Below are 20,927 nucleotides of genomic sequence, written 5' to 3' on the forward strand. Positions count from 1 at the left end.
ATGCAGGACAAAATTCTAACTCACAAAATAAAAAAAAAAAGACCAGGCTTACTGGTCTAACAGAGACTGGAGAAACCCCAAGAGTATGGCCTCTGTACACCCTTTTAGTAAGGTAACAAAGTCACCCCTGAGGTTCACACTTCAGCCAAAGATTAGATAAGCCCATAAAACAAATCGAGACTAAAGGGGCACACCAGCCCAGGGGCAAGATCAAGAAGACAGGAAGGGCAGGAAAGCTGCTAATAGGGAACTCAAGGTTGAGAAGGGGAAAGTGTTGACATGTTGTGGGGTTGGTAACCAATGCCACAAAACAATATGTGTGCTGATTGTTTAATGAGAAGCTGGTTTGTTCTGTAAACCTTCATCTACAGTACAATAAAAAAAAAAAAGCCCCAAAGCAATTGTAACAAAGTGAAATGTAAACCAGAAATTGTTCGAAGATAAAAGCGAGGGTAGTAGAAGCATAGTACTAGGAACAGAGTCGTGCATTAGAATTTGAACTTAAATAAACTAAAAGAACTGGATTAGCTTTCCCTGTACAAAGAAAGGCAAACATGACATTTTAGAAGAGGATTTATAAATCACACCATGATCAGAACTGACATCCTGCTTCTATCTATCCAAAAAAAAAAAAAAGCTAAGTTAATCCCTAAATTCCTGAATTACATAGTGAGAAAGACGCATAGCCGTGTTACCGAGACTCCTGACATTGCAATTTTGGTCATGCAGGATTCAAGGGAAAAGTCGAGAATATAAAACTAGTCCAATTCATGAAATCTTAGCAAATCTTATTTAATTTTTTTCTTTTATTTTTACAGGTAGATTGTGACTGATCCAAAGTCAGCCTCAGGAAGAAATCTTTCTGGAAAATAACATCTATTTTTATAGGTGTTAAAGATTTTATTATACCTTCTTCTATGGCTTCCTCTCAGTTTTCAAAACCAAACCAAACCAGTTGCCATCGAGTAGATTCCAACTCATAGAGATCCTATAGGACGGAGAAGAACTGCCCCACAGGGTTTTATATATATATAAATACACACTGGTGGTGTAGTGGTTAAGTGCTACAGCTGCTAACCAAAGGGCTGGCAGTTCAAATCCACTAGGCGCTCCTTGGAAACTCTACGGGGCAGTCCTACTCTGTCCTAAAGGGTTGCTATGAGTCCCAATCGACTCGACGGCACTGGGTTTGGTTTTGGTTTATATATATATGTGCATGTGTGTATACACACACATATATATAATATATACATATAAAATATGTATAATATAACCAGTGACACAAGTTCCCCATGAAAGCAAGCTCTAACCAAGTTAGAGGAGGAAAAGTACACCTTGATTCATCAAGAAAAGAACCAAAGGAGAACTGCTATTTTAAAGAGTAAAGAAAGGAAAAGAGAAGAGACAAAAAAAACTGAGTGCTAAACTGAGTTAATATGTTAGTTACCATGGCTTCATTTTTAAAGTTCCAAATTAAAGAAAATCATCTTTATGTAGTAAAACCCCTAATCCTAGGTGAAATTTTTATTGTGATTGACAGCAAGGCCATTTGTTAATACAATCACCATTTATAAACCTTGCACGTGGACAAGATTGTCCCTGATTTTGGTACTTCCAAATAATTTCTTTCATAACTAGCAGTTTTTTTTCCCTTGTCTGTCCTGTGTTAGAGAACAGCCAAGAAGTAACATTTTTCTTGTGGTAGTCCCTAACTTTAGTCCTTTAAAGGAGGTTGTACGCCTTAGAGCAGGTGAATGAGGTAACATCAAGCCATGCATACAGCAGTCTTAGCATCTTGGTTTTATATCTTTCTCATTATAATTTGAATGTAATGCTTGCAGATTACATTAGCAAAAACAGGTTGTAGATTAGATCAGAAGTTTGCTTTTTAAACATGATTAATATGAATTTAGGGATATGTCGAGTACATAGCTAAAGGGGATGATCAAGTTTGGGTAAGCCATTAAAATTTACAGACACGTGCCAACATTTTGTGACCTAACTTTTAAAGCAATTTCAAATTTGAATTCCTGAAAGGCCTCAGAAAGAATTTAATTACAAAGAATGTGTGTTTTATGAGGAAAAATGTGACGAAGAAACATAAGAATTGAAAGATTATGAGACATAAAACGTGTACAGAATGGAAAAACAGATGAAAATCCCCATGTAAAGAAATAAATTATAAAAATATTATGGGATTATAAATTTTTCCAGCGAAACAAGAGAAGGGTAGAATCAACCTGGTTCTTTGTAGGAAAACAATCCACTTAAAACTTCTAAGAAAAGGCAGCAAAGGAGATACCAGGAGTGCTAAGGTAGCATTTTATGAAGTGTAGCAGAACAAAGACAGTGTCTGATTGCCTGCTCCTTACAGACAAAAGCATTGAGAAGGAGAATGAATTTCCCCGGTTAAAAGCACCTTTTTTTTTTTTTTTCTTTGTAAAGATCTCATGTTTTAGGTCATCCTTTCATCCAATAGTGCTGATTCATCAGCTTGAAGAAATGATTAAATTCGATGCCAGGTATAGTGTCCTGCTCTTTGTGGGAGCTCAGTAAACATTAATCAAGGGAGCTGTTAAGAATTTACAAAACAGAGAAACAGTGTCTTTCATACATCTGTGATATGCTGTAGAAACTCGCAGTCCTAGAATTTAAAATATGGGCTAAATTGGATTGTCTTTCCTGGATGACCCTCTTTGTAGTGCATGTTGACAAGTGGATAATTCTATTTTGAATTCGTAAACGTTTTACCTCTGAGGTTTTCTTAGTTTTTTTTTTCTTTTTAAACAAAGAAAAATTTTACATTTGTTTATTCAAATTGTTAAGGAAGTTAATATTTTTCTAAGTATAATAATAATATTTCGGTGACTCTCAGTACAGAAGTTACCGTTATTAGATTTGAAGATTTAACTTGTTCACAGAATATGAACCAATAATGCTCCGAGTTAAAATTTAACATGTTGCTTTAAGAAGTTCAGAGTTGGGGACAATGATTAAAAAAAATGCTGTCTCTTTCTCTCTCACCCTTGTTTCTCTCTCAAGTTCTTTTCCTTAAATTACCCAAATGAAATTTTAAAGAACAATTATTATTTTCTTTACTCCTTTTCATGTGATAAATTCTGGTCGAGTCTGCCACAGCCAAATGAGTCAGCTCCATTACCTGGCACACCATATTCATAAACGGATGATTAAGTCTATTTGGAAATATCTGAATATGAAGTCTGGTCTCGAAAAGCAGATTAAAAAATTGGGTCATATACCCCTTAAACCTTTCACGTAAGACAAATAATTATACGTATCTCGAGGTCTCATTTACTGAAGCTTTACAATTTTTTCCATTTACAATGATTACTTTAAATCATTTTTTAAGCAAGACAGCCAAAAGATAATGAAAATCAGTAAGAAAATCAGATTGAATAAAGGAAGAAAGATAATATTTTCCTAATTATATGTTCTGCTAGTGTATTAGCTCAGTCATATACTTCCAGTCATGGGTCTGGTCTCCTTGACACCCCCAAATGTGATTTGAATAATGCTGAGAAGGTCTTTGTCTTCCTTTACCTTCTGTACCCAGCAAATTTCTACTATTATGTATCAATTACTTGGGCCTTATGGACTTTTGCTATCCTTCAGTGCCCTATTTAAATGCAGGTATGCTTTACGTCCATTCACTCATTAATATTCTCATACACTTTAATCATTCAATAAATAAATATTTGGGGCACCTACTATTACTCAGGGAACTGTATTGGCTAGGCAGGTAAGAGCTATAGCTACTCATCAAAAGGTTGGGAGTTCGAATCCACCAGGCGCTCCTTAGAAAATCTAGGGGGCAGCTCTGCTCTGTCCTATAGGGTTGCTATGAGATGGAATCAACTCAAAGGCAATGGGTTTGGCTGGATTTTTTTTTTTTTTTTTACTATTAGTCAGGCCATCAAAAAAATTAAAACCTACTCCTGTTGATGATTAAAATTATCATTATTACTTAAATAGTGACAGAGATTGCAAACTAATATAGTAGTAGGGCAAGAAGAGTCAGGTGAGGCAGAATTACCATAAGGAGAAAGGAAGGAGAGAAAAATAACGTTCACATATTCTGCGGGTACTTTCCAGTACTTCATTTAGTCTTTATGCTTTGCATCACCTCTTCAAGGTAGAAGTAATTATCCATTATCCTTCATATTTTTTCTTTACCGTTTTTTAAAATAAATTAAAAATCTTTGGCTAGAAGTTATGTGACATTCTAGCAATTAAATTGTGGAACTAGGAATCGAAGATCTGTTTTATTTCTGATTTGATAGATTTAACCACATTGCCTCAAGATCTAGCAGAACTTCTCCTGCTATCTCATGTCTACTCAACACTCTCATATTATTCCTAGCTAAAAGACAGGCTAATGGTTCCAAGAACCCATAATACCTTAACACTCACCTTACTCTATGACACACTCATTACAAATCCCATTGTTTACCACTGTTTATCGTGGGAAATACTTGTAATTTCCAGAAACCAAGCATTCTAGCTCATAAATTATCATCTGAACTCTAATTCACTTATCATCTTGTAATTGCCCTAATCTGATCCCATCTTTTGCACCCTTAGTGAAGGCCCAGATTAAAACATTGTGGTCTTGGAAGCTCTGGATCAGTAATTAATAATCCATATATCTTCGGTCTTTTCCTTCCACTCACCTTCTGGCCTTAACTAAAGGTTAACATCCACTGAGGAGGAGGAAAATACTTTGCCTACATACCTCAAACCTAGGAAGTAGAAAGGATACCTTCCACCTTCAAAAGCTTTATTTTAAGCCTCCCACTTCCCTCCCTCCATTTCTTATGGGCCCAATTTATTTGTTCTATTGTGTTCATTTTCTTTATCAGCATCTTCTTGCCTTCCCTCCATTCTTATTGAATTTGTATATATTGACCTATCATTAAAATAACTCCACTGAAAATGTTCATAATTCTCTTGTTTACTTAACCTCCATTGTCCTTTAACGCAGGCTTTTCTATCTCTACACACGCAACTAAGCTGTTGAACATAATTAGAGGAAAATATCACCAGTGTGATGATTACAAATGCAAATGAACACGTAGCACTGCCAAGAAATCTCACTATGTTTCTGTAGTTGCCTTTTCCTTTCTCTTTCAGGTTCTCATCATCTCTCTTCCTCATTGCCCTTGACTCTCAGCTAATGATTTCTAACATCCAGAAAAGGAACTATTTTTCTACCAACACATCTACAAATACTTACTCTTAACAAAATCTCTTCTTTTTTCTTGATTTTGCATATCTTTTTTTTTCAAAACTTTAGCTTATTCAGTATTTGTCGCTGTCTTCCGAATCATCAAATTATTTTGCTCCGCCAGATTATCATCAGTTTAATCTAGTGTCTCCTATGAAAATAATTATAACTCCACTTCAAAAACAAAGACACAAATTCTTCCTTGATGGCGCAGTCTCACCAGTAACTCAGCCACTTTCTATTCTTTCACAGAAAAAAAAAAAAAGTTGGAAGCATCTCCTACAATCTGTGTCTCCATTTTCTCACCTCTCATTTACTTGCCAACCCATTTTGGCTTAACTTTTGTACCCACAACTACTGAGACTGTACTAACTAAAGCCATCAAAAACAACCATCTTGACTCGCCTTACCAATATTTTTTTACCACCATCTTACTTGAAATTTCATCAATCTTCTCTTCTTTCTGGGACACTCTCTCTCCTGGATTCATTGACACCATACTTCTCTCACTCTTCTCTCTGTCTTCTCCTCCTTCCCAGACCCCCTTTCCAGATTCCAACTACCTAGGACTTTAAATAGTGGTATTCCCCAGGACTCAGGCTAGAGAAGATCTTTTTTTTTTTTTCCTATCTACTCTCCACTCCTAATTTCATTCAATGCCATGGTAGTAACTAATATTTATACTGTATGTGGTGACTACCCAATTTATATGTTCAGCCCTGATTTCTTCCACTACCAGATTGTTAATCCAATTTCCCATTCTACATCTTTAGGTGACTATTTAATAGGCTCTCAAGTTTAGCACACCCAATACATGTTACAACTTGTATCTCTTTCCAGGAGTTCCCTTCTTAGTAAAAAAACTCAAGTAAAAGGCACTCCCTAATTTGAAAAGCACTTTTTTTTTTTTGGTCTTTTTCGTTCATTCCTGTTTCCCTCAGCAAGTTCATCAACAGGTGTTGTTAGGATTATTGCAAATATTTCTAAATCTACAAACTTTCCTGCCTCCATTTCTGACCCTCTGTAATCAATTTTTCACAAAACAGCCAGAATGACAGCATTTTTAAAAATGTAATCAAATATTGTTTCCTTTTAACTTTGAAAGTATTCAATGACTTTTCATTGTATTTGAAATAAAATCCAAACTTCTTACTACGGCTTTCAGGCCTACCCAGCTGTCCCTACACATCTGATTCTTATCTCCCTCTCATTCACTATCCAACAACTAACTACATACTCTATGTTTTTGTTCCTCTTCTTTTCCTCAAGGGCCTTGCACTTGCACTTTCCATTGTCAGAATTGGATTTCACACTGTTGACTCCTTTGTGTTTTTTTGTTTGGTTGGTTCACAGCTCCTGTCTCTTCTTTAGAGAGACCCTTCATTGTCACACCGTGTAGGTAGCCTCCACCACTACTACCACATCATATCACCTTGTTTATTTTTTATATTTCACAATATATTATTGCATTTATTTTTCTTTTCCACTTAAATGTAGTTCAGTTAGGATGATGATATTATATATTTTGGTGAGATGATACCTAGAGCTTTTTGTCTAGCATTAAAACATGTTGTATTGTAGTGTGTGGTCCATTCGATTCTGACTCATAGCAGCCCTACATGCAGAGTAGAACTGCCCCATAGGGTTTCCTAGGCTGTGATCTTTATGAGCTCCTTAGCACTAACATACAGTATGTGGCAATAATTATTAAATTATTAAATGAAAAAATGAACCAGTGTATATTCCATGCTACAAAATCATCAGGAAGGGAAATGTAAATGCTTAAAAAGAGGTCGTGGACCAAAAGTTTAAAAGCCCAGTAAATTTTCCCAAGAATTAATCAATATGATAATGAACATGCTGCGATTACTAAAGTACCAACTGAGAGTGAATAGTACAGAAGAAGGTGGGAAAGATGATTCTCAGAAATTAGACTTTAAAGTTCTAAAAGAAAGATAATTTCTTCAAAATTTGTAATTTTTTAAAATTCACTTTTCCTAACATTTTTTGTAAGCCTCTTATGTTCCTTAAAATAAAACTACGGCCATGTCTTAGTTTTCTAGTGCTGGTATAACAGAAATACCGAAAGTGGATGGCTTTAACAAAGAGAAATTTAGGAGTCTAACAGTCTAACTTCAGGGTGCCAGCTTCAAGGGAAGGCTTTCTCTTTCTCTCGTCTCTGAGGGAAGGTCCTTGTCATCAATCTTCCCCTGGTCTTGGAGCTTCTCAGTACGGGGACACTGAGACCAAAGGATGTGCTCTCCTAGTTCTTCATTCTTGGTGGCATGAGGTCCTTCTACCTCTCTGCTCACTTCTCTCCTTTATATCTCAAAAGAGATTGACTCAAAACACAACATAATTTTGTAGGTTGAATCCTGTCTCGTTAACATAACTGCTTCTAATCCTGCCTCATTAACATCATAAAGGCAGGATTTACAACACATAGGAAAATCACATCAGATGACAAAATGGTAGACACAATACTGGGAATCATAGCCTAGCCAACTTGACACACTTTTTTTCAGGGACACGATTCAATCTATTACAAGCCACATTTTGAATATTAAAACTATGTTTTGATTGAACAGGCACATCGCACAATTGGTGGGGTTGAAAGGTAAAATTAATGGAATTTTATTGTTTTCTTTTAGGATTAGGTAAGTTCATTTCAGAGATGCTGCCATGCTCTTGACTCTAAATCCATTGATTTCCCTTTACCCTTTTATTGACTTATTCCTTTTTAAGGGTTCCAAATCTGTAAATTCTATTCCTATTTTGGAAAAAAAAAAAAAATTACTCTAAAGAATGGATGGAAGTTTTGTTAAAACAGTTATCAGGCAGAAACAGCTCCAGAAATGGATGTTTATATTTCACAATGGCCAAACTTTATTGCCCAAAAAGATCAGTTCAGGTATATTGATCATTCTGTAATCTAAATTGATTGTTAAGATGCCCGGTGATGATCCTTCTTCAACTATTTTAAAGAGCCACTGTCAGGAAACAATGTTTCATGGGGTCTGTTGCTTCTGCACATCTTGATTCCAGGCTATTTTTTCAAGGATGTTAGTACAGTAAACAATCTTGGGAAACACATGTAGTATCTCATTCTTAGCAAAGGGAAGGCACATTTACTATACAGAATAAACAGGTAATGTTTCCCTCTGAAGCAAAGAGTGGATATGCTTACTACCCACTCTAAAATATTCAGTTTTCCTGTCCTCAGGGATTCTCTCTTTTGATGCAACCCATTCATTACATGTGTAGATATCATCTGACACTCTTTTCATCACCATGTGAGAATTGGGGCTTGGGAACTGCTGCAAAATTGATGATATTTTTGTTAATCCTATTACTCTGGGTACCAAACTATCCCTTGTCTCTGACCCAGTAGTGTTTTGTCTTCTAACAGTATCCATAAAATGACAGCAGGGTAAGTTGTTTGCTCATGAGTAGGTTAAAATCTCAGACCCTTCAAGAGTCTTACAATCATTAGTATTTACCTAGTAGCATATAGGCTAACTTTTTTGTTGCATTTTGTTTCTATGCAGTAGTATCTGTTTATCCCTCCTTTAATTATTTGCACTGAATTATGACATGTTTTGAATGGTATAGATCAAATCCTGTTAAAAAGAAATTCTACAGCACTGGGTTTACAGTACTATATATATTACCACTATTTATTTTCTTTGTCTTTTAAAAAATAACCTTGACTTTTTTATTTTTTTAGTTACTCTATTCTTAGAAGTGGAGTCCTGGTGGCACAGTGGTTAATAGCTACAGCTGCTAACCACATGTCAGCAGTTCAAACCCACCAGTCGCTCCTTGGAAATCCTGTAAGGCAGTTCCACTCTGTCCTATAGGGTTGCTACGAGTTGGAATTGATGCAAAGGCAACAGGGATTTTTAGAAATGTGAAATAAATATGTGTGTTTTGAATTCTGTTTAGCTGTTATTATAATGAAGATACATTCCCACAAGAATACTGAAATGTTTGACTTGATAAAAATTACTTTGGGGAAATCTAGCATTTATTGTACAAAGCATTGAATATTTGAGAACTCTGTACATATAAACTCTGGATAAACCTCAGCAATGAGTTATTTTAATGACAAATTAGTCTCTATTTTATAGCAAATTCACTTAGAAACACATTAGTCGAAATGCACCACAAACTTGAGTCATTGGGAGCTCTTCACAGCTTCATGAGGTCTAGATATTTAAGTAAGTACATTGACCATAACATTTCTCCTGATTTGTTTTTTTAGTCATTCATTCATTTTGGAGAACTTTCTAAGAGAATGGGATACACGGATGTGTGCTTTTAGGCCTTCCATTGTATACAGCCACATTTTCACAGAAATTCATATGTCTTCCTCTATGTATAACGCCCTATGTGGATTCAAAGCATTTTTTTAAATTCAATTAATTGAACCAAAAATACATTCCAACAACTCTTACCAAATTTAAACAATAAATAAAAAACAAAGAACAGCTGTAAGTGTGTATGTTCAAACAAAACATTTCTGTCCTAGAATTTACTTGCCTCAGTGGGAGGTACATTGGAATGATGGCAGCAGCCTCCCAGGAACATCTAAGTATATGATTGTCATCAGGGTTTAACTGGAAAACTCACATTCAAGAAATCTAGCCATATGTGTTGGTAACAATTTGATCATAAACGTGTAAAAGGACCCAAAACTCAAATCAAAGTAATCTGAAAAAATCTGAAGAGGTTGGTATTTCTGAGACCAGATTATAGTTTAATACATCAAAATTTGTTGATGTATATATCATATTAAGATTAGAGAAAGTTCATGAGAATTGAATCTTGTTTTTAATTTTTAACTTACAAAAAATATTTACCAAATGCTTTATTGTTGTTATTGTTAGGTTCCGTCGAGTCGGTCCCGACTCATAGCGACCCTACGCACAACAGAACAAAACACTGCCCGGTCCTGTGTCATCCTTACAATCGTTGTTATGCTTGAACCTCATTGTTGCAGCCACTGTGTCAATCCACCTCATCGAGGGTCTTCCTCTTTTCCACTGACCCTGTACTCTGCCAAGCATGATGTCCTTCTCCAGGGACTGATCCCCCCTGACAACATGTCCAAAGTATGTAAGACGCAGTCTCGCCATCCTTGCCTCTAAGGAGCATTCTGGACGCACCTCTTCCAAGACAGATTTGTTCATTCTTTTGGCAGTCCATGGTATATTCAATATTCTTCGCCAACACCACAATTCAAAGGCATCACCTCTTCTTCAGTCTTCTTTATTCATTGTCCAGCTTTCACATGCATATGATGTGATTGAAAATACCATGGCCTGGGTCAGGCGCACCTTAGTTTTCAGGGTGACATCTTTGTTCTTCAACACTTTGAAGAGGTCCTTTGCAGCAGATTTGCCCAATGCAATGTGCCTTTTGATTTCTTGACTGCTGCTTCCATGGCTGTTGATTATGGATCCAAGTGAAATGAAATCCTTGACAACTTCAATCTTTTCTCCATTTATCATGATGTTGCTCATTGGTCCAGTTGTGAGGATTTTTGTTTTCTTTATATTGAGGTGTAATCCATACTGAAGGCTGTGGTCTTTGATCTTCATTAGTAAGTGCTTCAAGTCCTCTTCACTTTCAGCAAGCAAGGTTGTGTCATTTGCATAACACAGGTTATTAATGAATCTTCCTCCAATCCTGATGCCCTGTTGTTCTTCGTATAGTCTAGCTTCTTGTATTATTTGCTCAGCATACAGATTGAATAGGAATGGTGAAAGAATACAACCCTGATGCACACCTTTCCTGACTTTAAACCAATCATTGTCCCCTTGTTCTATCTGAACAACTGCCTCTTGATCTGTGTAAAGGTTCCTCATGAGCACAATTAAGTGTTCTGGAATTTCCATTCTTTGCAATGTTATCCATAATTCTTTATGATCCACACAGTTGAATGCCTTTGCATAGCCAATAAAACACAGGTTTTTTTTTTTTTTAAAAAAACATCCTTCTGGTATTCTCTGCTTTCAGCTAGGATCCATCTGACATAAGACAATGATATCTCTGGTTCCACGTCCTCTTCTGAAACCAGTCTGAATTTCTGGGAGTTCCTTGTTGATATACTGCTACAGCTGTTTTTGAATGATCTTCAGCAACATTTTGCTTTTGTGTGACATTAATGATATCATTCTACAATTTCCACATTCAGTTGGATTACCTTTCTTGGGAATAGGCATAAATATGGACCTTTTCCAGTCAGTTGGCCAGAAAGCTGTCTTCCATATTTCTTGGCATAGACGAGTGAGCACCTCCAGTGCTGCATCTGTTTGTTGAAACATCTCAGCTGGTATTCCATCAATTCCTGGAGCCTTGGTTTTTGCCAGTGCCTTCAGAGCTGCTTGGACTTCTTCCTTCAGTACCATCAGTTCCTGATCATATGCCACCTCTTGAAATGGTTGAACATCAACTAAAACTTTTTGGTATAATGACTGCATGTATTCCTTCCATCTTCTTTTGATGCTTCCTGCATCGTTTAATATTTTTCCCATAGAATCCTTCACTATTGCAACTCGAGGCTTGAATTTTTCTTCAGTTCTTTCAGCTTGAGAAACATCAAGTGTGTTCCTCCCTTTTGGTTTTCCATCTCCAGCTCTTTGCATGTGTCATTATAATACTTTACTTTTTCTTCTTGAGACACCCTTTGAAATTTTCTGTTCAGTTCTTTTACTTCATCAATTCTTCCTTTTGCTTTAGCTGCTCAACATTCGAGAGCAAGTTTCAGAGTCTCCTCTGACATTCATCTTGGTCTTTTCGTTCTTTCCTGTCTTTTCAATGACCTCTTGCTTTCTTCATGGATGATGTCCTTGATGTCATTCCACAACTCATCTGGTCTTCGGTCACTAGTGTTCAATGCATCAAATCTATTCTTCAGATGGTCTCTAAATTCAGGTGGGATATACTCAAGGTCATATTTTGGCTCTCATGGACTTGCTCTGATTTTCTTCAGTTTCAGTTTGAACTTGCATACAAGCAATTGATGGTCTGTTCCACTGTCGGCCTCTGGCCTTGTTCTGACTAATGATGTCAAGCTTTTCCATCATCTCTTTCCACCAAAAAAAAAAACCCAAAAAACCAAACTCAGTGCCATCAAATCGATTCTGACTCATAGTGACACTATAATATGAATCTCTTTCCACAGATGTAGTCAATTTGATTTCTGTGTGTTCCATCTGGCGAGGTCCATGTGTATAGTCGCGTTTATGTTGGTGAAAGAAAGTATCTGCAATGAAGAAGTCGTTGGTCTTGGGAAATTCTATCATTCGATCTCCGGCATTGTTTCTATCACCAAAGCCATATTTTCCAACTACTGATCCTTCTTCTTTGTTTCCAACTTTAGCATTCCAATCACCAGTAATTATGAATGCATCTTGATTGCATGTTTGATCAATTTCAGACTGCAGAAGCTGATAAAAATCTTCTATTTCTTCATCTTTGGCCCTGGTGGTTGGTGTGTAAATTTGAATAATAGTCGTATTAACTGGTCTTCCTTGTAGGTGTGTGGATATGATCCTGTCACTGACAGTGTTGTACTTCAGGATAGATCTTGAAACGTTCTTTTTGATAATGAATGCAACACCATTCCTCTTCAAGTTGTCATTCCCAGCATAGTAGACTATGTGATTGTCTGATTCAAAATGGCCAATGCCAGTCCATTTTAGCTCACTAATGCCTAGGATATCGATGTTTATGCATCACATTCATTTTTGACAATTTTCATTTTTCCAAGATTCATACTTTGCACATTCCAGGTTCCGATTGTTAATGAATGTTTGCAGCTCTTCTCAATTTGAGTCGTGCCACATCAGCAAATGAAGGTCCCAAAAGCTTTACTTCATCCACGTCATTAAGGTCGACTCTGTTTCCCTCAGTCATCTTTTGAATGCCTTCCAACCTGGGGGGCTCATCTTCCAGCCTATATCAGACAATGTTCTGCTGCTATTCATAAGGTTTTCACGGGCTAATGCTTTTCAAAAGTAGACTGCTGAATCCTTCTTCCTAGTCTGTCTTAAGACTATCCATCAAAACCCAGAAATGCAAATCAAAACTACAACAAGAAAGCATCTTACCCCAACATTACTGGCACTAATCAAAAAAATAGAAAATAACAAATGTTGGAGAGGTTTTGGGGAGATTTGGACTCTTATGCACTGCTGGTAAGAATATAAAATGGTACAACCACTACAGAAAACAATATGGCACCTCCTTAAAAAGCTAGAAATAGAAACACCATGTGATCTAGCAATTCTGCACCTAGGAATACATCCTAGAGAAATAAGAGTCATCACATGAACAGACATATGCACATCCATGTTCACTGCGGCATTATTCACAATAATGAAAAGATGGAACCTAAGTGCCCATCAACAGACAAATGGATAAAAAAATATGGTACATACACACAATGGAATACTAACCAACAATAAAGAACAATGATGAATCCGCTAAACATCTGACAACAGGGATGAATCTGGAGGGCATTATGCTGAGTGAAAAAAGTCAATCACAAAATGACAAATATTGTATGCGACCACCGATATAAAAATGAAAGAAATGGTTTACACACAGAAAAAAACAATCTTCGATGGTTATGAGGGAGGGGAGGGCAGGGGAAGGAAAACCACTAAATAGATAGTAGACAAGTGGTAACTTAAGTGAAGAGAAAGACAACACACAATATAGAGGAAGTCAGCACAACTTGACCAAGGCAAAGTCATAGGAGCTTCCCAGATACATCCAAAGAAGTTGAGGGACCAAGTTACTGGGGCTGAGGATGGTGACCATGGTCTCAGGCAACATCTAGGTCAATTGGTGTAGCATAGTTTATAAAGAAAATATTCTACTTCTTACTTTGGCAAGTAGTGTCTGGGGTCTGAAAAGCTTGTGAGCGGCCATCTAAGATACATCTGTCGGTCCCATCCTGTCCAGAGCAAAGGAGAATGAAGAAAACCAAAGGTGCAAGGAAAATACTGGCCCAAAGGACTAATGGCCCCATGAACCACAGCTTCCACCATCCTGAGCCCAGAACTAGATGGTTCTTCCCACTCTGATAGGGATCACAATAGAGGGTCCTGAACAAAGTGGAAGAAAAATTAAAACAAAATTCAAATTACAAAAAAAGACCAGGCTTACTGGTCTGACAGAGACTAGAGGAATCCCCAAAACTATGGTCCCCCAAAACCCTGCCAAAGATTAGACAGGCCTATAAAACAAACAATAACACACATGAGGAACATGCTTCTTAGTTCAATTAAGAATTTGAGACCAAATGGGCAACACCTGCCCAAAAGCAAAGACAAGAAGGCAGGAAGGGACAGGAAAACCAGGTGAATGGATATGGGGAATTAGGGATGGAAATGTGGAGAGTGCTCACACAATGTGGGGATTGCTACTAATGTCACAGAACAATTTGTGTATAATTTTCTAAATGGGAAACTAGCGCTGTAAACTTTCACCTAAAGCACAATAATTTTTTTTCATTTCCAGAATTGACTATTTTCATCATATTTTGTTTTTGGATAGTGTGGTTTTATAGGCAGCTTAGCGATCATCTTGGGGAATTAAAACCAACATACTTTCCTCAAATTCTTAATTATGGCTTTTTGCTTATTCTTCCTTGAGTTTGTGATTTCTATGTTCATATATCCAGTCCTTTCATAACATAATCCCTGGATACATCTCTCACGTTATAATTTAGGTAGACAGCTATTCTTTTTGTATATTATATAAAACCTTTCACTGTACTGGAAATTACATAAAAATTAACTCTGATATAGAATTACTATTGAAATAATAGGACTGCTAATTCTTTCACACAGAGAAAATAAACTGAATTTTTCCATTTAATTTGAATACTAGCCTTGGTAAAGGCAGAAAAATTACCTACTTCTTTTTAAGTCATTATTTTCATTAAAAGTGGCAACACAACTCAATCTAGCATAGCACAATGCCTCAAAGGATGGCCTTAACTGCAGGTATAGCTGGATCCAGGAAATCAAAGTCTTGAGAGCTCTCTTTCTATTCTTATTTGATCTCTGCTTTTGACTTTAATCTCAAATAGATGCTAAGTAAAACTACAAATTGCCATAGACAATTGCCAACTTACATGTTCCTTGAAGGTTGGCATTCCAGAGAGAAAGATAAAAAAAAAAGAAACAGTTTTTTTTGTTGTTGTTGCTGTTGTTTTTTTTTTTTTTTTGGTTTTGGTTTGTTTTCCAGATAGCTTCAGGGAAAGTACCAGCAACTGTTGTTGTTATGAGCTCAGCTTGTATCATTGTTGATTATTAGACTAATTACTTGTCCGAAGAATGCAGAGCTCTGATGGGTCAGACATTTGCATGTGCTTGCCACAGGGGTTTTGGAGCTATGCTGAAATCCACTGAAACCAGAGAATGATCAAGAGAATAGCAAAATAGATCCCTAGAGACAGGGAACCTGAACAAACTAAAACTGAATGTAATATTAAGGAAATTCAGATTATATATTTTTATAATTTTGGCCTTAAAGTATATATTTACATAAAACTATGAAAATTTCTTCTGCATTTAGTCAGTATCAGGTTAAGGTAAAACCCATTTCTCAAAATAAACTGAGTAGCATTGAATCACAATTAGATAGGAACAATTAATTACATTTATGACTTGAGAAATAACTGTACACTGGTGTTAATAATCTACTCAAAATTACTTGGAAGAATATCATGGAGTGTATGGTGATTTCTCCCTCTTTGTTTCTTCTTCTTTAGTCTCCTGGTATCCACCACTAGGTTCTACCTTCCTACTAATTTTGCTATATAGTGACAGATACATAATGAAATAGCTGACAGCATGACCTCTGTATCAGGATGAATGGGGATTTGTGAGTACAAGATTGGCCATTCCTGCTGTTCCCTCAGGTAAATTTCTCAACTTCTTTAAGCAGCAGTTTAGAGCATATTATATTTAGAACAATTTAAATAAATCCTTTTACCCACATTCTTGCCATTGTTATCATTTCCTATGTCCTAACATCCCACCTCTAGATCAATCTAAACTTGTGCCTTTTCTGAACCTGAGCTACTGAGCAATTGCAACAAAAAACCACATAACCACAAAGCCAGGAGCCATTACATGAGTGTAGACTTCTATCTCTGTAAAGTCTTTAACGCTTCCTGGAAATCCTGTATATTTTCCATGGCTCTTGTTAGCCGGTTAGCCCTTTATCCCATTACTTTAAAACTTTATTTCTCTTCTCAAACTCTAGGGGGAGGGAGAGAGCTTGCACTCGGGAAGAGGTAGAGGCAGGGGTTGGTGACATTCCTCAATAAGACAATCCCTATAAAGGAAGAGACAGGGGTGGTGACATTCCTCAATAAGATGGTCCTTACATAGTTAAACTTTAAGCCAAGGAAATGATCTTTACAGGGGTCTTTGATTTGATAAAGCCCTTAACTTGATAAACTCCCTAACTTGATAAGATCCCTAACTTAGTAATTAAACCTTAAGCCAAGGAAATAGTCTTCATAAGTGGGTCTTGTCCTGGCTTTTAAATGTTAACAGAGACAGATAAGAGACAAAAAGGGTATAAAACCCTAAAAAAAAAGACTATCGGGGCACTCAGATTCTTTCTCTACCTGAGTAGCCCACCTGATGCTTCCTAGTCAAGTGTGTTTTTACTACTAACCCTCTACTTGTTAATAAACCTCTGGTTGCTTGGCACTACTTGTCTCAGCATTTGAATTCTTTCCTACACCGAAGACAAGAACCGAGGAGGCCGTTCTCTGATAACAAAACTTCCCATATGACCACTTTCCCTCTTCACACACCATCAACTTCTCAAACCCAGGGCTCTTCTGTGCTTTGACCTGCTGGTTCCGTTCCTCCTCGCCAGGGCTCAGCTCTCCTCACTTGCTTCAGATTACATCTCCTCCTGCTTCTCAGAATATCCCATTATTGGTTTTTCCCTCTCCTATATGTTTTTATTTTTCTTCTTTATGCATACTTTCTGTATTATTTCTTATTGTTACAACACATTACAACAAACTTAGTGGTTAAAAATAATGCAAATTTATCTTATAGTTCTGAAGGTTAGAAATCCAGAAATGGGTCTTACAGAGCTAAAATCAAGGTTAGAGTAGGGGTGGGTGCATTATGAAGGCTTCAAGAAAGAAACGGTCCCTTTGTGTTTTTACCGTCTAGACGTTGCCAACATTGATTGGCTTGGCTTGTGGCCCCAGCCGGCAATCACATCACTTGATCTCTGCTTCCTTTCTCGAGTCTCTGACATTCCTAATCCTGGTTACAAGCACCTTTGTGATTACTTTGGGCCTGTCTGCATGATCCAGGATAACTTTCCCATCTCAAGACCCTGAATTTAGTCACACTTGCAAAGTCCCATTTGCTAGGTAAGGTAACATATTCACTGGTTTCAGCAATTAGGACATGGACCTCTTTGGGGAGGAGGGCATTATTGTTTTGCACTTTTAAATTTTCATGTCTTTCCTCTTCTTACCTCTTAACCCCTCTTATGATGTTCTCATTGGCGTCCTCTTCAGAACCAGTCTTCTTGACTTGTCTACTCAAATTTATTTTCTTTATCACCCCTTCCCACATATATACTTTACCGAAATCACTTTAATGAAGGCTACTGTTTATGATAAAATCCTTTTCAGTTCTCATCTTATTTGACCTCTCAGAAACATTTATACTGTTGACTACTCATTGCTTCTTTTGAACAAAAGTAAATGAGCAAATGATATAGTGGTCTATTTAAGATAGTCCTGTGCAATATATTTATTAAATGTCTATTGATAGAGTCACGCATCTGCCAAAATTCAGAGACACTAACATCCCGGGTTTTAATTTTGCAACTATTGCCTAAAAAGAGATCATTTTTTCAAACCAGAGAACAACTCTTTCAAATTATAGCATTCGTCATTGACTACTCTTCTTTGTTGACTTTTATAGGGATGGCCTTTTACAGTCATGCAAATATTATTATTCTGTAAAAGCATACCCACTGATGGCTAAACTCTATGATGAAGACCAAAAGAAGTGAAAAATTGAAGGTCAACGTTCCTGTCTTAATATTATTATTAAAACAATACTTATTTGCTCCATGTAAGCAAAAGACAGAGGGGAAAATGGTATTAGCATAAAAGCATACGAGAGAGGTATCTGAAAGCATTCTGTGTAAATGGAACAGCAGCAGGGAGCACAATGCTGGAAAGGCACTGAAAAGTGAACTTGCGCAAATGTCTAAAGTGGATCAAGGTGAGAAATACTTTCCTACAATGAAATTTTGTTCTAATGTATATTCTTATCGATTTCTCCAGATGTACACTGGACTGTAGGATGGAACTGAATCGGTTAGAGTATTGCCAAATTATCTGGACTCTATAATCATTACTTAATGACAGCCCCATCGTCATCATCACTCACATCAAGCAATATTTACTAAGAATCTACTATGCTCCAGATGCTGAGGGAATTGCAATAGATTAGAATCAATATAGTATTAACCTGATTAATTTACAGCTTTTATTTTATTCTGAATTGCATTAAAGAAGAGCTTAAGACCGTCTTCCTCCTTCTTCCCGTGGAGCTCGAGGGACCAGGCCTGATCCTCGCGTGAGGCTGATCAACATCAAAACCGGTGTAGCGAAGGGACTGGTCAAACAAAAAGTGAGGTATGAAAAAGCAGCAAAACAACGAGAAGATTGAAAAAATAGGAGCTGAAGATGGTGAAAATAATGCCATGAAAAAGTAGGCAGAGATCTTGCCAACAGTCTCAGACTATGATCCCAGACTGCCAGCGCAGGTTGGAAGCCGCACATAGTGATCTTCCGCAGTTACTAAAAAAAACTAGAAAGCGAAAAAGAGTTGGAAGAAGCTGAAGACTATAAAGAAGCACGTTCAGTACTGGATTCAGTGAAGTTAGAAGCCTGAAATTTTTCTGTATGGAGCTTTTTTTTTTTTTTGCATTAGACCCTGGGATCCATTCCACAGTTCATTATTTTTGATCACTGCTATATGTTCAAGTACGAGAATGTGATTCTTTTTATGCAGTTGCATATATTTTCTTTGCCTAATTTAAGGTGTCCAATAAATGAGTTCATCTAATTAAAAAAAAAAAAAAAGTCCCTCTTCCTTATTCTATAACAGCGATGGTGTTTTTGCTTTCTGAGGACTCATTTATTTTTCTGCAGAGTGGGCTTGCCATATGTCCATCCATCGCCATTAACTTAAGGATAGCAGTTTTTATATTTAAAGGAGTGGGCAGTAAGATTAAGCCAGATAAAAATTTGCAGACACTACCAGGCTTTAGGGGAAATAATGCAAAATAATAAAAATAAAACCAATTGTAAAACAATGCACGACTAGCACTCAGGAAGGAAGGCTTTGTGTGTGGGGCAGACATATCTGCAGCATAGGAGACAGATGTTCTACATAACACTATTATATAATCTTATTTGGGTGCAGCTGGGAAGGCTATTGCCAGTCAGGCCCAGGCAGTGCTCATTAGAGAAGCTGTGACAAGTGATAACAGAAACTCATTTTTCCCCTCCAAAATCTTTCTGCTAGAGCAGAGTTGTCAGTCAGCCCTTGGGAATCTTTGCCCATGTGCAGATGTTACTATCTCTCCGTGCTTAATCAGATTTGCTAATGGCACCTACACAGTCTTCTATATTTGGGTAGAGAAGAGGGTACTTCCCACTCATAAAAAAATCTGTGTTTTACTATACCATAGTCAAAAATAAAATGGAAATTATTTCTGGGAAGTCATTTATGATGATTTGGTCTGAAAATTGAGGTTCTTACTCAACGTTATGACAAGCTTTTAAATTGTCTGACTATATCCCTGCCTCAAAAAGTAGAAGTCTAGTTAGACAGGCAGTTGACCTTTCCTCAGCCTGTGCTCAGTTTTCTAGGTATTGCCAGTGCTATTTTACACTCTGACTATAAAAGCTCACCGTTTCCTGAATGTTTTAGCTCGTAAAACAAAAACAAGTCATCTCAAAGACCTGTTGATTCTTCAAGCATATTTGTTTTTGCAAGTTAGAGAGGACGTGGTTAATTAACTAACGGTTGGAGAGTTGATTTCTTGTCCTCCTCAAGAACAGGGATAATGTGTTATACTCATTGGGGACAAATAACATAGAAAAAAATTAGACATAGAGTAGGCAAGCAAGATATACAGAATTGAAAATCTATATAACCAGGGCACCACAAGACAAATACAACACAGATTTTACTCTCTTGATGACAATAGGGGTGTTCATAAATACCCTGTTTTTTCTCCTATTGAGCACACTGTAGAATTTCACTTCTGAATTAGGTACGACCAGATGACTTGCTTTGGTCTACGAAATGTGGGTAGAGGTGATGTGCCATCTTTCAAGTGGGAGTCTGAAGAACCTGTAAGTAATTTGTCCCATTTTCACTCCTATTAACTGCCATGGTAATTCTCAAAAACTAAGACAGGGCTTCCGTCAGGCCTGAGGAACTACAGTTATCAGAACCTCCTGCCAAGCCACGTTGAACATTTGGCATTAATGAAGAATAAAAAAATGTGATGACTTTCGCCACTGAAATTTGGGGGTTATTTGTTACTATAGGAAACCCTGGTGGCGTAATTGTTAAGTGCTATGGCTGCT

General features: G+C 36.9%; 1 pseudogene; it reads left to right on the forward strand.

Annotated features, from left to right (window-relative positions):
- The first annotated feature begins 18,524 nt into the window (after positions 1–18,524).
- LOC100672513 (tubulin-specific chaperone A-like) lies at positions 18,525–19,218 on the forward strand (annotated as a pseudogene).
- Positions 19,219–20,927: the final 1,709 nt, after the last annotated feature.

The sequence above is a fragment of the Loxodonta africana genome, chromosome 10, assembly GCF_030014295.1.
Source record: "Loxodonta africana isolate mLoxAfr1 chromosome 10, mLoxAfr1.hap2, whole genome shotgun sequence".
Lineage (NCBI taxonomy): Eukaryota > Metazoa > Chordata > Mammalia > Proboscidea > Elephantidae > Loxodonta > Loxodonta africana.